Genomic DNA, 12,135 nt, shown 5'->3' with positions numbered 1-12,135 from the left:
GAAAACCATCCCCAAACACATGTGCTACAAAACGCCACTGTTTCCTGCACATGTACCCCAACATCAATATGGGATATGATCACCATGCACACATACACAGGCCGCACAACGAGTTGGCATACTCTGGATCAGGTGGTCGAGCAGCTGCTGGGGTACAGCCTCCCATTCTTGCACCAGTGCTTGTCGGAGCCCCTAAAGTATCCTAGGGGTTTGAAGACGTGCAGCGATACGTCGACGGAGAGCTTCCCAGACGTGCTCGATGGGGTTTAGGTCTGTAGAACAGGCAGGCCTCTCCATTCGTCTGATATCTTCTGTTTCAAGGTACTCCTTCACGACGGCAGCTCGGTGGGGCCGTGCGTTATCATCCATCAGGAGGAAGGTGGGGCCCAAAGCACCCCTGAAAAGGCGGACATTCTGGGGCAAAACGACGTTCCGATACACCTGACCTGTTCCAGTTCCTCTGTCAAAGGCATGCAGGGGTATACGTGCACCAATCATAATCCCACCTCACACCATCAAACCACGACCTCCATACAGGTCCCTTTCAAGGAATTAAAGGGTTGGTACCTGGTTCCTGGTTCACACCAGATGAAAACACGGCGAGAATCACTGTTCAGACTATACTTGGACTCGTCCGTGAACATAACCTGGGACCACTGTCCCAATGACCATGTACTGTGTTCTTGACACCAGGCTTTACGGGCTCTCCTTTGACCAGGGGTCGGTGGAATGCTCCTTGCAGGTCTCCGGGCGAATAAACCATGTCTGTTCAGTCGTCTCTATTCTGTGTGTCTGGAGACAACTGTTCCAGTTGCTGCGGTATGGTCAAGAGCGAGGCTACCTGCAGTAATCCGTGGCCGTCTGCGGGCACTGATGGTGAGGTATCGGTCTTCTTGTGATGTTGTACACTGCGGACGTCCTGTACTGTAGCGCCAGGACACGTTTTCTATCTGCTGGAATCGTTGCCACAAGCTTGAGATCACATTTTGTGGCACACGGAAGGCCCGTGCTACGACCTGCTGTGTTTGACCAGCCTCCAGTCGCCCTAGTATTCTACCCCTCATAACGTCATCCATATGTGTTCTTTAAGCCATTTTCAACACACTGTCACCATTAGCACGCCTGGAAACGTCTGCATACATACTCGCTGCACCGTACTCTGAGGCCGGCCGGAGTGGCCGCGCGGTTAAAGGCGCTACAGTCTGGAACCGCACGACCGCTACGGTCGCAGGTTCGAATCCTGCCTCGGGCATGGATGTGTGTGTGATGTCCTTAGGTTAGTTACGTTTAAGTAGTTCTAAGTTCTAGGGGACTTATGACCACAGCAGTTGAGTCCCATAGTGCTCAGAGCCATTTGAACCGTACTCTGACATGCACCAACACACCTCTGCGTATGTGGGGTGCTGTCAGCGCCATCGTGCGACGACCACATGTCAGATGCACCGCATGGTCATACCCCGAGGTGATTTAAACCCTCAAACCGCCCACCAGAGCGTTGTTTCACCATGTATCAGCATTATCCTTAATTTATAAGCCTGAGTGTATATAACCTTCTTTCATGATTCTTAAACCAAGTGTTAGCGATGTTTAAATTCGATCAAGCGTCTTCCTGTTTCTCTCCTTTCCTTCCGTCCATATTTATCTAGTATATTTCTTTCTCTTCCTTTTCCTACCACTGAACTGCCATCGCCAGTCACTATTAAATTTTCGCCTCCCTTAACTATATGCATAATTTCTTGTATCTCATATTTCCTCAGTCTCTTCATCATCTGCAGAGGTTATTGGCATGTAAACTTCTACTGCTACGGTGAGTTTAGACGTCGTGTCTCTGATGGCTACAATAATGCGTTCACTATGCTGTTCATAGTAGTTTATCTACGTTCCTATTTTCTTATTCGTTATTAAAGCTTTTCCTGCATTACCTCTACTTGATGTTGTATTTATAATCCTGTATTGATATGACCAGTAGTCCTTTTCCTCATGCCACCGAACTTCACTAGTTCCCACAATAACCGATCCATCTCCCTTTTTACCGTACGTTTGGCTGGCCACTCACCAGATACCCCTCTGTTGCGTTGTACCTACGGGATGGCTACATGTATCACTGAGGCACACAAGCTTCCGCTCCAGCGGTGAGGTACATAGTTCAAGGGTGCAGGACACAAACTATTACATAGCAATAATTTCATTACGCCCTGTGCTCGCGTTACTCTGTCTTTTATCATATGTTAAGCTCATTTAACCCGCTGCTGCAGAAGTCGAGATAGGCGGGACTGATCTTTGAGAGTCTCGATGGTAGATGTCTCTTCCAGTCCTTCAGATTGTGAAGGTACAGTCATTGGAAATATGTAAATTTTTTCTCTTGTTCTCGGCCACTTCTTTCAGTTTCATAGACTAAGTATTCATATCAATGATGGTGTAGCGTAACTGTGTTTGGTAATAATGTTTAAACATAACTGCATCTAAACGATGAACAAGTTTTATAATTAGTACTTGAATATGAGAAGACTTGAAATTATTTTATTTTGTCTGTATTAGTAATATTAACTGTGATGTGAAGAACTGATATATAAATCTTAGACATGAAAGCACAGAGTAGTAGCGAGTGTGACAGTAGTGATACACACTAAGGGGGAGTCAGTCAGTGGGTGTGCGGTAATATGGCGAGACTCGCGTTGTTAATTTGAGACGCAAAATCTTGTCGAGACAATGAATCATGCAGTTTAGCGATTGACTCTTGGGATTACAGTCCCAGTGCTTAATGAAAGTTGAAGTGATCGTTATGAACAGAAAGATCGTACGATATGAGTGTTACTAAGTAGACTGTGTCTGAAACAGCACAGACAAAGCTAACACGAGTAGGCATTATAGTTATGGTTCCGTTTTAGTGAAACTGTTTTACATTTAACTGCATCGCGAGAGAAGACTCCATAAAACATCTACATCTACATATACACTCCGCTAGCCATCAAGTGGTGTGTGGCAGAGGGCACAATTCGCCCTGAAGTCATATTTCCCCGCGTCTGTTCCACTCGCGGATCGCGCGAGGGAAAAACGACTGTCTGAACGCCTCAGTACGAGCTCTGATTTCCGTTATCTTTGAATGGTGATCATTGAGCGACTTGAAAGTTGGTGGTAACAGTATGTGCTCTACATCCTCGGAATTCAGTGAGCAGCACCTTCCGCTTAGCGCGCCGTCTATCTGCAAGTGTGTCCCACTTCAAACTTTCTATGAGATTTGTAACGCTCTCGCGATGGCTGAATGTACCAGTCACGAATCTTGCCGCTCTTGTTTGGACCTTCTCAATCTCTTGATTCAGACCCAACTGGTAAGGGTCCCATACAGACGAAAAATACTCTAAGACTGGACGAACTAACGTATTGTAAGGTATTTCCTTTGTTGAAGGACTGCATCGCTTAAGGATTCTACCAATAAACCGCCTTGCCCGTTACTTGTGTAATCCGATCATTCCATTTGAGATCATTTCGAATAGTCACACCCAGATACATGACGGATGATACCACTTCCAAAGACTGGTCATTTATTTTGTACTCGTACATTAATGGGGATTTTCGCCTTGTTATACGCAATAAGTTACACTTACTAATATTGAAAGATAACTGCCAGTCATTACACCACGCATTTATTTTCTGCAAGTCCTCATTGATTTGTTCACAACTTTCGTGCGATACTACCTTCCTGTAGACTACAGAATCATCGGCAAACAGTCTAATGCCGCTGTCAATACCATCAACCAGATCGTTTATGTAAATTGTAAAAAGCAACGGACCTATTACACTGCCCTGGGGCACACCTGAAGTTACGCTTGTTTCTGTTGAAGTCACCCCGTTCAGGACGACATACTGCTCCCTGTCTGTTAGAAAACTATCTATACAACTGCATATGTCATCGGATAGGCCGTAAGCGCGCACCTTTTGGAGCAAGCGACAGTGCGGAACCCAGTCGAACGCCTTTCGAAAATCTAGAAATATAGCATCAACCTGGGAGCCGGTATCTAGAGTTTGTTGTGTGTCATGCACAAAGAGGGCCAGCTGTGTCTCGCATGACCGCTGTTTCCTTTCCTAGAACCGTTCTGGTTTCTGCAGATGAGCTTCTCATATTCTAGAGAGGACATTATGTCTGAACACAAAATATGTTCCATGTGTCTTCTTTAATGAACAGCCGAATGTTTGAAGAAGTAACTATCGTTGTGGACGTAATTACAGTTATGGATCAATAGCAAGAACGGTTTTGCTGACTGTGAGTTCAAGATCGCAGCAGTCATATGCAGACGTGAAGAATAATTATATCAGGCCGGAAACTATCACGGAGAATGTGTAAAATACTGAAACGAGAACTAAGGGTGCAGAACAAGTAATAGACGTCCACATGCTAAGCCTGTGGATTATCAGCAATAGTTGAGTCTATTCAGCCAATCACTTGTTAAACGCCACTGCGAATGACTTTGCAACCTAACTAAGAAGGGATCTCACCGGCGTACTTCGTCGTGGAAATACGACAAATAGAGTTGCTGTAATAATTTTGTCTACGACATCGCGAGCCATCACCGTCACCTCAACAAGCTACTACGCCTCTCCGACAACGAACAGAGAAGATGCATTGCTGTGCGCTACCCCCAATTAAAGAATAACAGAATTTAGCAACAATATTGTAAATTGTTTGTTTCATTATAAAATTATTTTTTTTCCAATCCCTAACTTTTGCTAAGTAAATAAACTTGCAGGAAGTGAACTATTGACTTTGAATGTAGCTTTGTTGACTCATCATTAGTCACAAGTATTTTTCTTTTACTTTAACTATCTTTCTTATAAATTAATGCTGCTCCAATTGTATATATTTCTTGTGTGCCTGTTGAAGGGAAGTGTTACAAACGCGTGTTAAGTTTTGTGTCCAAAGTGAGTTTGTAACACTGTTACTCAATCACTTATCTAATTTAAAATTTTTTTTTTTTGACTTTCAAGTTTGTCGAAATATAACTGTGTTATGCAAAGACTTTATGGGAAGTATGATATACGTGATGTCAGAGTGCTTTGCTAATGTATGTTTGTAACTCGTGTAAAGAAATGCGTAACATGTATAATTTACTAAATAATGTTTTGTCATAGATTAATGAAACGAAAATGAACGTGAATGTAATTTTATATATTTGTGCAAGTTGTCACGTGTATAAAATGGTACACGCTTAGGGGCAATGTGTCAATGTGTAGGATTTGTGTTAAGTAAGAGATGGTCTGCTTTTTTACTGTACAGAGGTTGCTGTGCGAAGCGTGAAAGGTGGCTTGGGTTTTTGGCGCGCTACCTGTAGAGCGAGCGGAAACGAGAGGACACAGTCTGTAGCTACAATTTGATAAGAAAAATGCATATATGTATAGATTCTTATTTTTTAGAAGGATAGTGACTGGGGTGTTGAGTACCCAGCGGTTCAGCATCAACCCAAATCTTCCTAGTAGTTTTTTCCCAGCTTTTATAGTATGCCTTCCTACGGAATCAGAACAAATTTCTACATCTACATTGATACTCCACAAGCCACCCAACGGTGTGTGGCGGAGGGCACTTTACGTGCCACTGTCATTACCTCCCTTTCCTGTTCCAGTCGCGTATGGTTCGCGGGAAGAACGACTGTCTGAAAGCCTCCGTGCGCGCTCTAATCTCTCTAATTTTACATTCGTGATCTCCTCGGGAGGTATAAGTAGGGGGAAGCAATATATTCGATACCTCATCCAGAAATTTCTTATCTCTTGTGCTGAATCAGGAGGACTGCTCAGTAAAATTCCTGAAAACACCCTTTTCCCACAAAACAGATAAAAGTGAGACAAGAAAAAAAATATTATGAGGACTGTTTCCAAATCCAGCCTTTCATTTTAGCATTTTTGTCAGACATTGTAAACTTTTAGGCAATAATCACTGCTCTCGAAGTACTTCGTCAATACATATTATTTCATTACCGAGTGACTTATTGTCCGCTACTTTCGAAGCAACCAATTCATTCGGATTATTCCAGTGAACGAAATCGGTTATGTAGATAATCCTCTTGTATCCGGCTATTTTAGATCGTGAATTATTGAATCATCTCCACCGATGAATCACATATCGTTCACACTGTTGCTATTGGTTGAAATCTAATGCTACATACAGTATCACGTGTTCTGTCTACTGCTTTACTAAAAAATGATGTTGCCAGTCTACCCATGCTTCCGGCATTACTTCCTCTCATAGCTCTACCTTATCACCATTTTCCAAGTGTCATGTTCATAATCTTCTTCTGTGCTCATAAATATTTTAGACCATCTCCGTCGACTACGTATGTCTTATGCTCCTGTCAAAATAGCCCTCTCAATCTCTCTAGAGTTTGAGAAGCAGGTCTGATAACACTTTACAGTACGGAGCAATCTTCAGCTTGCCTTTTTGCAACAGGATCGGTTATCTGTGAATATTTCGTCGAGATTTCAACACCTGACTTTTGGGGCTAATCTTTCGTTGAATCGAATTGAGAGACATGTTGACAGCCGTAGTGTTAAATCACAGTAGAGAGATAGTGACGACTGAAGTGCTCAATCACAACTGAACCAATTACAAGTGAATTACTCAATTCATACTAGTGCTCATATGTACACTGGTGTTCAAACTTAGAGCAACAAAGGGAAATATTGCAATATTGCATTTATTGTGCCATAAAAGAGAATACTTAGGTGATAGCAAAGAAGAAACAATGTAAACAATACATAATGTAAACAACTGCAACATCCATAACGGTAGACAAAAACATTCTTCGTTTTTTTCCAACTTAATAGATTTGCGCACACATTTCGACAACTGGTCAAAGATTTGGGGTGTGGCCACCTCTTGCAGCAACACAGACCTGACAGCGACGGAGAATGCTGTGAATGTTGTGTCGGCCTAATTCATTTTTCCAGACTTACTGTTACATGGGGGAGCTACCACTCTTCCGAGTCAATGGTAACACAGACTTGATCTTCATATGTGTTTTGTCTTTACACCATGCCTATTACTGTGTCTTTGTTGAGGAAGAGCTACTGGATGCATACCGACATTATTCTGGCCACGCCTTACAGCACTGCAGCATTTGTTTGTTTTCGCGGTATTTGTCACTGGTGTTATGGGATCACTATTGCAGTGTTGCACCTATTTTCAGTGAGGATTATTTTTAGTTGGCGTTGGGCACACCACAGTGCGTTGCACCACACTCATAGGGTTTGTAGGTGGATGTACAAAGGTGACCATTGTGCCTACCCATGCTGCTGGTGCTGGGCGTAACTTTTCTGGAGTGTGGCGAGTTCCTCGTACGATGGTACGTCATGTCTCTGAACGTGTGCGATCGTCGGGATTTATCGCATGAGAGGTGTAATGCAGGAGGTATGGAATTCCACAACAAGTCCGGTAATTGGTGTCTTGGTGTCAGCCCTAGCACACAAGAGCAGTCCGGAAGGATGGTATTTAGAAGAACTTGTTTACAGAGGTAGCGTCTTTGCATTGTAACTTGAGAAGTCTGTCGTGTTTTTTTGTGTAAATTTTCCACCGAACGTTTCAGGATATCCAGTTCCATCTCAGATGAGCAGCAACCCGACTCAACATATCGGCCACGCCAGAGACAGCAACATCCACCGAGTTGTCTCAACGGGCCAGGATGGAGAGGGGGGGGGGGGGGGGGGGAGGGTATGTTTGGTAAACGGGTGTAGCTGATAGGTTATATATTGTATTTTATTAATTTCCATCATTAAAGCAATTGCAGCTAATTTTATCTCGTCTAATATGTGTTCATTCTGTATTTGTGTGCATCCGCCATGTCTTGAGCAGTTTCAGGGATCCATCGAGGCCTCTGTGGTCAAAGACGGCGAGGGACGTGCAGTGGCGCCTGTAGATAGTGTAGTTAGCGAAGTTAAATTGTCATCAGTAGTTGTGAGCATGCTCCAGTAACAGGTAGGCAATAGTTGCGATTACATATACGAGGGTTGCAACTTCAATAGTGGCCACTATTTATTTACAGCTCGTACAAAATAGATACGTGTTTCAAAGTTTTATTGACCTTCAGAGTAGTCGCCAGCACTGTGTATAACCCGTTGCCAGCGTTATGGAAGTGGTAGGATACTCTTAGCAGTGCCAGTTGTGTTGACAGTTCGAGCGGCGCGGTCTATTACCTGACGAATTTGTAGCAGTTCTGAAGTGAATGTTGTGAAGCGTTTCCTTCAGTTTAGGAATCGAGTTGGGGGAGAGCAGTAGGTGGTATAGCACTCAGGAGCCCCATCAGTCAAACAAATCAGTCACAGCTTGCACTGTGTGTGCTTAAGCATTGTCCTGCAAAATGATGGTCAGATCGTGCAGAAAGTGTCATTGCATCTGTCTTCAAGCAGGTCGTAGGTTGTGTTCCAAAAAGGATCAGCATAGAGACAAAGTGAAGACACTTTCTGCAGGACCTGACCATCATTTTGCAGGACAATGCTCAAGCAAGTACAGTGCAAGCTGTTATTGATTTGTTTGACTAATGGGGCTGCTAAGTGCTATACCACCTACTGCGCTCTCCTGACTTAAGCCCTCGTAAGTTCAACTCGATTTCTAAACTGAAGGGAATGTTTCACGGCATTCGCTTCAGAACTACTACAAATTCGTCGGGAAATAGACCGCGCCGCTCGAACTGTCGACACAACTGGCACTGCTAAGAGTATCCTACAACTTCCACATCGCTGGCAACGGGTTATACACAATGCTGGTGACTGCTCTGAAGGTCAGCAAAACTTCGAAACACGTATCAATTTTGTGCGAGCTGTAAATAAATAGTTGCCACTATTAAAGTTCCAACCCTCGTAGTAGTTTAGGGATATCGGTAGCATATTTCAGCTTACTCTTTATCTTAATGAGTCAATAATTACGCACACACACACACACACACACACACACACACACACACACACACACACACTAGCGTTAACAATAGGCCCATAGGTTAAGTCACTATACTTTATAATTATACTGTTATACATTCTGACACCAGAGCGTATTTTATATTTATAGTGAATTAGTGTAACAGTTCTGTTCATGTAAATATTCATTTCTATTATTATTTTTATTGAATGTACAAAATATTATCTGAGACGATTGTAAAAAATTCTTAATGCTGTATTTGTAAAAAGTTTTTTTTGGGTGGGGGGCACACCCTCTATATGGATTTAAGTATTGTGCAGGTACTGGGAGCAGGGAGTGACTGCTGGGCGAGAACTGACACTACAGGGTGGTCCATGTGAAGTAAATGGGCCCGGGTGGCAGGGAGAAGCCTGATGAGGGAGGCAGCTGTCGGTCACGACACATCCCCCATGCTACCCGCATGTTGCCCACCTGTTCAGTGCAGTGAAGTAAGGCGGCGGCTCACCTGTCGGACTGCTCTGGGGCAGTTAAGGGCGGACACAATCCATTGAATCCCACTGGGATGGGGGAACGCGTTAGCGGTTGGCCGGGCAGAGAGCACGGCGCGGCTCAGCAGTGTTGCAGAAATGGGGATTCCACTGCAGAAGAGGTGCCAGATGATGAAGGCGTGCTCTAATAATGGCGGCACGAAACGTCGGAGAAAATGGCTCTTAAGGCGCACTTATGACGGACGCCATTTTCGGTTCCTGCATGAGTTCACATAACTCATTATAATGGGCAGGATTGCACAATCCATGGAATCCCACTGGGATGGGGGAATGCGTTAGCGGTTGACCGGGGAGACAGCACGGCTTGGGTCAGCAGTGTTGCAGAAATGGGGATTCCACTGCAGAAGAGGTGCCAGATGATGAAGGCGTACTCTAATAATGGCAGCACGAAACGTCGGAGAGAATGGCTCTTGAGGTGCACTTATGACGGACGCCATTTTCGGTTCCTGCACAAGTTCACATAACTCATTATAATGGGCAGGATTGCACAATCCACGGAATCCCACTGGGATGGGGGAACTCGTTAGCCGTTGGCCGGGGAGACAGCACGGCTTGGGTCAGCAGTGTTGCAGAAATGGGGATTCCACTGCAGAAGAGGTGCCAGATGACAAAGGCGTGCTCTAATAATGGCGGCACGAAACGTCGGAGAGAATGGCTCTTGAGGCGCATTTTCGGTTCCTGCCCGAGTTCACATAACTCATTATAATAGGCTGGATTACACAATCCATGGAATCCCACTGGGATGGGGGAATGCGTTAGCGGCTGGCCGGGGAGACAGCATGGCACGGCTCAGCAGTGTTGCAGATATGGGGATTCCACTGCAGAAGAGGTGCCAGATGACGAAGGCGTGCTCTAATAGTGGCGGCACAAAACGTCGGTGAGAATGGCTCTTGAGGCGCACTTATGACGGACGCCATTTTCGGTTCCTGCACGAGTTCACATAACTCATTATAATAAGCTGGATTGCATCCCCAAAGCAGTTCCTTGTTTGGGTACTGCTGGACTGCAGTTTGTCGTGATTATCTCCTACAGAGAGCAGTTGCGAGCAATCGGCCACATTGATCGATCTGCTATGCTTGTTTCAACCTCCATCGGATGATTCCATGAGTGTTGCAGTCACTCTAAGAGTAATATCCTATACTGTAACTTTCCGGTCTAGATAAGGCCAAGTGTTACTGCCTTTAGACAGCCAACTACCTGTCCAATGGATCTGTCCCGAATCTTGCAGTCCGCAATGATAATCAGAGTCTGTATATGTGTTTGCCATCATATGGCACAGTACTGCAAATCAACAGTAGGCTGTCCTACCACCATATGAGCTTCTTGTCGACTGACAACGCAACTACAGAGAAGGAAGGAAAGATGAGCCGCCCGGGATTAGCCGAGCGGTGTCAGGCGCTGCAGTCATGGGCTGTGCGGCTGGTCCCGGTGGAGGTTCGAGTCCTCCCTCGGGCATGGGTGTGTGTGTTTGTCCTTAGGATAATTTAGGTTAAGTAGTGTGTAAGCTTAGGGACTGATGAACTTAGCAGGTAAGATTTCACACACACACACACACACACACACACACACACACAGAAGGAAGGATGACTGGAGATACTTCCGGATGCCATATCCGCGCCTGGTTCTGAGGAACAGTAGATTGGTGGCCCACATGAGTAGTTGCACTCCTCCCAGCAGGCGCCCTATTCTCCATCACAGGAACCACAACCCTGCTCCACAGACGAGTGCAGAAATAATGTCTGTGTGTTGAGTGATTTGTTGTATGAAGTTGGCGTGTGAAGGATATTACGGTCAACTGTTTTTTTTGCCGCTCAGACAACTGCATGAACTCAGTATAATTCGTCCCTCTAGTGCAAACATTGCTTTTCTCCCCAGAACTTTATTTCAGAGACTAGAAACTGGAAATACAATGTAAAGTATATATTGTTTCTTTTTAAAGCTTCCAGTTTTTTTTAAACATGTTCATGTTGAAGATATCCTGATTGCGTATCACCGTGTCAGTTTGGAACAAGTTTTTGTTTGTGATGCACACTATGTTACATGGTCTTCGACTACACAGGAACACTTACAAAAGTTTGTGTTTTTTGTGTACACAATATTTCTCTGTCTCACTTATGCTGATGCCTGTCAATTGTCAGTATGTGTACAAATTTTATGTTTATGTGCCAGTAGTTACAAAATGTTATACACAATAATATGCCACAGTTTAATGAGAGAATTTTTTTTTTTTTTTGTGTATGTGAACGGGATATCAGCGGTTACAGTTCTCGTAGATGGTGAATGGACCATCAGTCAGTCAATCACTTTGATAAAGTTTCATCCTTTCTGTTCAGGGAGACAACGTGGTTAAATGTTTCAACCACGAAGCATAGAAATATTGTGTGTCTTTTTTGGCTTCATGCAGAAGTATATGTGTGTTTGAGTTGGGCACCAGTCACTAATTCTTAAATGTTACCTTAATGAGAAGCTTGCAAGGCCAATAGGTCAACATTTTACTGCAGCTTCGAACTTGGCCTTCTGGCATGTGTTCAACATTTGTAGGGGTGTGTATATCCATGTGAGCCTTGGCGCCATTGATTTAGTAGACTGTTCTGTCTGGTGCCACTGGCTCAGGTGTAGTATTGACTATCCCATCCCTCTTGCGACCCAATTGCCAAAAGCTATGAGGAAGAGTTGGTAGCTGTGTCC

The 12,135-nt window shown here is 44.3% G+C and overlaps 1 long non-coding RNA gene across 1 annotated transcript in view; it reads left to right on the top strand.

Annotated features, from left to right (window-relative positions):
- The window catches only part of LOC126456691 (uncharacterized), a 45,508-nt gene extending 37,831 nt beyond the window's left edge, over positions 1-7,677 (top strand). The window contains exon 3 of the long non-coding RNA XR_007585375.1: positions 7,572-7,677. This is a non-coding gene — a long non-coding RNA (uncharacterized LOC126456691). The remainder of the gene's footprint in view (positions 1-7,571) is intronic.
- The last annotated feature ends 4,458 nt before the right edge of the window (positions 7,678-12,135 follow it).

The sequence above is a fragment of the Schistocerca serialis genome, chromosome 2 (assembly GCF_023864345.2).
Source record: "Schistocerca serialis cubense isolate TAMUIC-IGC-003099 chromosome 2, iqSchSeri2.2, whole genome shotgun sequence".
NCBI lineage: Eukaryota > Metazoa > Arthropoda > Insecta > Orthoptera > Acrididae > Schistocerca > Schistocerca serialis.
Note: the sequence above shows the minus strand (reverse complement) of the source record. Positions and strands in the feature narration are given on the sequence as shown.